Below are 6,000 nucleotides of genomic sequence, written 5' to 3'. Positions count from 1 at the left end.
GAAAGAAGCAGCAGCAAGAGAGCAAGAGCGGCAGCAGAAAGAAGAAGAGGGAGCAGGACACAGACCGAAAATGAAGAACGGGGAGCAGGAAGGAGATGCAAAAAAAAAACCCTGCAGCATGACAGAGGAAAAAAGAATAGCGGCAGGGACCTGGACAAAGAGAGATGAGGAAATAGAATAGAATAGACATGGAGAAAGCAGTAGATCTGTGACGTGCTACGGAGCCGAGAAGGAAGGCCTCGAATCAAGGGACGAGGAGGCAGACAGAGAGCACCAAAGACAGCAAAAGTACTGACAGGCTACAGAGCAGGAGGAAAGCAAAACTAGTAACCGGGAGCTGAACAGAAAGAGGGGAAGAAGGAAAAAAATGCCACAGGCTGCAGGGCAGAAAGAGGGAGGACCTAAAAGATGGGGACAAGTCAGAGACAGATGGAGAAAGAAGGTACACAAGAGCAGGAAAAAAAAATAATCGTAGCAGTGGGGGAAAGAGAGGGAGCCGGGGAGGGCCCAGGATGCAGAAGAGGGGTGACAGGGCCCCGAGGGCCCACGACTCACCGCAGCTCTCACTCTCGGTGCTGCCGGGAGACTTTGACACTTCAGATGTTTCTCTCCCCTTCTCTCTTCCCTTCTTCTTCCGCAGCTCCAATCGTTTGGCTCTCCTGCACCTGAGAGAAAATGCATGTGGCTGTCTTAGAGCTCATACGAGACGTGGCTTCCTAGGCAAGAAGCCTCAGGAACAGGACAGAGAAAAAGAGAGAATATGATGAGTGGGAAGCAGAACACACGGATCGAGAGAGAATTTGAATCAGAGGAGTAAACAAGGCAGGAAAGCGAGATAAAGACAGGGAAGAAGCCACAAAAAAGGGCCTTTCTGGCCTCTACTCGCACCCCCCGGCCTCCTTTTTTTTCTGGCCTCTACTCTCGCCCCCAGCCTCCCACCCCTCTGCAGCCTCCCACCCCTTTCCGGCCTCCCTTTTTTTCTGGCCTCTACTCTCGCCCCCGGCCTCCCACCCCTCTGCAGCCTCCCACCCCTTTCCGGCCTCCTTTTTTTTCCTGGCCTCTACTCCCCCCTCCTCGCCCCCCCCCCCCCGCCTCCCACCCCTCGATAGCCTCCTAACTCCCTTTTTGCTGGCCTCTACTTAATTCAGCTTCCCACCCCTCTGCAACCTCCTACCTCTTTCCAGCCTCCACTCCGCCCCCCCAGCTTCCCACCCTTTTTCAGCCTCCCACCACCGTCCCACGCAGTGCAGGACACACTGACAGAGAGAGAAAAAGGACAGGCAACAGGAAGAAACGTACTAAGAAACAAAGAAAGGGTCAGACGAAGAAGGGGGTGGGTGGTCAGGGTTGGAATCCCAACACAAACCAGCAAGGGGATAGAGGACAGACAGAGAGGAAGACAAGAACGGGCCGGGAAGCAGGAAGAGAAGGAGAGAAAGGCAAAAAGGGAGAGCCGGCTGCACAGGCAGGTACAGCAAGAAACGACCGGACAGGCAGCAGGATCGAGAAAGAGAGACAGAAAAACTGGGGACAGGAAGCAGGACAGAGGGACGGCGAGAGGAAACAAGGGCCAGGGAGCAGGACAGCGGTGGAAAAAGAGGCACTGGGGCAGTAGGACAGAAAGAGAAGGAAGAAAGGCCAGAACAAGGACGGGGAATAACAGCAAAGGGAAAGAGAAGGACAAGGAGCGGGACAGATTGTCAGAGAAAGACAGGGACAGGGAGCGGGACAAGGTGATACTGAGAGAGAAAAAGGGGACAAGGAGGCAGGACAAAGTGAAAGACAGGCACAAGTAAGAGACGGGGGAGCAGGACAGAGACGGAGGGGGAAAAGCCTCAGCTGGGCAGCAGGAGACAGAGGCGGAGAAGGGAAAAAACAGCACCGGGCTGAGGGACCCTGAGGGAGGAATTAAAAAACAAACACAGGGAGCAGGACAAAACGACAGAGAGAGAGAAAAGGGACAGAGCAGGACAGCGTTGGGGGGAGAAATGCGACCGTGACGGGCAGCGGGAGAGAGGTATGGAGAAAGAAAAAAAATACCGAGGAAGAGAGAAAGGAAACAAGGGACAGCGAGCTGCACAGGGGGATCGAGAAAGAAAGGATGGGAGAGGGAATGGCGCAGAGAGAGAAAGGCAGAAAAAACAGCAAGAGGAAGCAGGGCAAAAGGACAGCAAGAGGAAAAAGGAAAGGGACAGGGAGCTGGACAGAGATGGGAAAAAAAGCAGCGGGGACACACGAAAAGAGACAGAAAGAGAAGGGCACAAAAGGATAGATGAGGACAGCGGCAGGATGGAGACGCAGAACAAAACCTGGGACGGTCAACCTGGGTGGGCGGGGAGCGGGTCAGAGAGCCGGAGAAAGGAAAAACTCTGCTGTGGAGCAGCAGAGGGGGACGGAGAAAGAAAGACAGGGACGGGGAGCAGGGCAGAGAAACGGAGAGAGAAAATAAGCGATGGGGAGCAGGGCAGAGCACTAGGAAGAGGAAAATAAGACAAGGGAGAAGACCGAGAAGCTCAGAGAGAAAGAAGGGTCGAAAGGAAACGCCAGAGAGGTAGAGAAATCAAGAAATACAGGGACGAGGAGCCTTGCAGAGACGGAGCACGAAAATGTAGGGCCGGTGAGCGCGAAAGAGGGAGAGAGAGACGGGGGCAGGGGGAGGAGATGAAGAAGAAAGGAGAGATAAAGATGGCAACGGAGCGCAGGGGACACAGACAGAGAGAGAAAAAGGACAGTGAACAGGAAAAAAGGGACCGAGAAACAAAGAAAGGGTCAGATCTAGACAAAGAGACCAAGAAAGGGGCGGGGGGCGTGTGTGCAGGGAAACCCCAAAACAAACCAGCAAGGGGCTAGAGAACAGAGAGGGAGAGAAAGAGAAGAAAGGGCCATGAAGCAGGACAGAGAAGGAGAGAAAGGCAAAAAGGGAGAGCAAAAAGAGAGTCGGCTGGACAGGGAGGTACAGTAAGAAACGACCGGACAGCCAGCAGGACAGAGAAATAGAGACAGGGAGCCGGCTAGAGAAATTCTGAAGGGAGAAAAAGAGGGAGAGGGAGCAGAACACACACACAGACAGAAGACGGGAGGTACAGGGAAAGGAAAACAAAAGGAAAAAGAAAAAAAAAAAAAAAAAATCACAGCAGCGTGGGAGAGAGAAGGATCCAGGGGACAGCTCGGGACACAGAAGAGGGGCGACAGGGCCCCGAGGGCCCGCCACTCACCGCAGCTCTCGCTCTCCGCGCTCCCGGGAGACTCTGCCGCTTCAGACGCTTCTCCGTCCTGCTCTCCTCCATTCCTCTTCCGTAACTCCGGTCGCTTGGCTGTCCCCCACCTAAGACAAAACGTCCATGTCTCGCAGCTCTTACGAGACAAGGCTCCCTACGCACGCAGCTGCACTCGCGCGCTCCACAACCGGACCATGCTGCTGCTGGTGACACATACAGACCCTGCGGGGCACGCTGGCGGCCTGGCCTGCTGCGGGCTACCAAGACGGAGCCTTCCTCACCCGCAGCGCCAGGCAGCTGCCAGCCAGGTGGCCTTCCATTTCTTCTTCTTCTTCTTCAGCCTTCTCGGGACTCTCCAGCTTCAGCCACGCCACCTCCTGTCCGCAGCCACTCAGCGCTCCGCCTCTCCCTTTTCGCCCCCACGCCGCCAGCACAGCGAGGCCCGGCACACGCAGCCCACACAAGCCTGGAGCGGGCGCAGCCAACGGCATCCCCAGGGCACGAACGGACAAACGCGTCCTCAGCGCAGCCCCTGCCACACATAAACAAGCAGCGGCGACCGCGTTCAGGGAGGCCGAGGCAGCCCGCACCACGGGCCTTGGGGGAGGCCGGGCGCTCCGGGACACAGGCTTCAGGGGACGTGAGGCAGCTGGGGGCGGCTGCGCGGGGCGAGCGGGGCCGGGGGAGCACTGCCGACTTGGGGGGGGGGGGGGTGCCCGCCTCCTTCTCCCATTCCCTTCCGTCACCTCCCGCCTCTGGCCCCGGGGCTGCCCGCACCCGGCTCGCCTCCTGCAGCCTGCCGCAGCGGCCGGCTCCAAGCTTCCCGTCCCACCACCCTCGGGCAGCCACCACGCACCCCCGCACCCGCTGGAGGGGAGCCCGCGCCTCACCGCTGGCCTCTCTGCTCCCCCGCCGCCCCGGCACCGAACACCAGCCCGCCGCCATGCTGCTCCGCCGCACCGCGCATGCGCCACGAGCCGACGGCGCGCCGGAGGGGCCACACTCTGAGTCGAACGCCGGGCTGCAGTACCGCGTTGCGGCCAGGGGGCGGCGCCAGCGGGGGCGGCGCCAGCGGGGCCGGGGGCGGTGCCAGCGGGAGCGAAGGCGGTGCCAGCGGGGGCGGCGCCAGCGGGGGCGGGGGCGGCGCCAGCGGGGGCGGGGGCGGCGCCAGCGGGGGCGGGGGCGGTGCCAGCGGGGGCGGGGGCGGTGCCAGCGGGGGCGGGGGCGGCGCCGGCGGCGCCAGCGGGGGCGGGGGCGGCGCCAGCGGGGGCGGCGCCAGCGGGGGCGGGGGCGGTGCCAGCGGGGGCGGGGGCGGCGCCAGCGGGGGCGGGGGCGGCGGCGGCGCCATCGGGGGCGGGGGCGGCGCCAGCGGGGGCGGGGGCGGCGCCAGCGGGGGCGGGGGCGGCGCCAGCGGGGGCGGGGGCGGCGCCAGCGGGGGCGGGGGCGGCGCCAGCGGGGGCGGGGGCGGCGCCAGCGGGGGCGGGGGCGGCGCCAGCGGGGGCGGGGGCGGCGCCAGCGGGGGCGGGGGCGGCGCCAGCGGGGGCGGGGGCGGCGCCAGCGGGGGCGGGGGCGGCGCCAGCGGGGGCGGGGGCGGCGCCAGCGGGGGCGGGGGCGGCGCCAGCGGGGGCGGGGGCGGCGCCAGCGGGGGCGGGGGCGGCGCCCAGCGCCGGCTCCGGCTCCGAGCAGACCCCGACTCGCGGCTCCGACACGGCGCCGCACCCCCATCGCTCCTTGCCCCCGACACGGACCCCGCCCTCCCGGGGGCTTTTCCCCGGGACCCGCCGCTCCATCCAACCCCACCCCCATACCCCGCGCTCACCTTCTCCCTCGCTGCAGCCGCAACCCGGCTATGGCTCCGCTCCTCCTTCGGCTCGCATCGGGCCCGGCACGGCAGCACCGGGCCCTCTACCGGCAGAGGGAGGGGCCGTCGCCATCAGCCCCGCTGCCCGCACCTGGGGCTCTTCCGGCCCCGGCCCACGGCTGGAGCCCACGATGCCGTCATTGGGCAAACACAAAGACTCTCTGAAGCCCTTTGGGCACTTCAGCAAGCAGGCAGGCGTTCCTTATTGCAGCGCCGGACACACAGGGCACGGCTCCTCCCAGCGCGTAGCACCTGCGCCACTCGAGCGGCAGTACCGAACTTTGCTCACCGGGGTGGCAGCAGCGAGCTCTTGGACACGGCGCCACCGCGCATTGGCGCCGCCCGAGCCGCAGTACCGAACTTTGCTCACCGGGTGGCAGCAGCGAGCCCTTGGACACGGCGCCACCCGAGCCGCAGTACCGAACTTTGCTCACCGGGTGGCAGCAGCGATCGTACCGGCCCCTCCACGGCCACCCGCGCCACGGCAGCACCGGCCCCTCCACGGCCACCCGGCGCCACGGCAGCACCGGGCCCTCCACCGGCACAGGGAGCGGCCGTCGCCATCAGCCCCGCTGCCCGCACCTGGGGCTCCCCCGGCCCCGGCCCACGGCTGGACCCCGGCAGGAACAGGGGGCCGTCGCCCCAGCCCCACAGCCCGTCCCCTTCTCCCCTGGCCTCTGGCGCAGCCCCTCGTCCCGTGCAAACCAAGCACAAACGCAGCCGCCAGGGCAAAAGGGACCGCAGGTCTTTACTCAGTCACGCACCCAGCCAGTCCCGGGAGCCGCTCTGCTCCGGGGCTCGGGCCCCCGACGCTCCCTCTGCCGCTCCGACACTCGGCACTCCTTCCCCGCAGCTGCGCCCGTTGATCCAGCGGCGAACAGTCCGTCCGTCGCCTCCCGGAGCGACGCGCTGCTCGGCAGA

This window comes from Opisthocomus hoazin, unplaced genomic scaffold (genome assembly GCF_030867145.1).
Source record: "Opisthocomus hoazin isolate bOpiHoa1 unplaced genomic scaffold, bOpiHoa1.hap1 HAP1_SCAFFOLD_117, whole genome shotgun sequence".
Classification (NCBI taxonomy): domain Eukaryota; kingdom Metazoa; phylum Chordata; class Aves; order Opisthocomiformes; family Opisthocomidae; genus Opisthocomus; species Opisthocomus hoazin.
The sequence above is the reverse complement of the archived record's forward strand: the minus strand, read 5'-3'. Positions refer to the sequence as shown.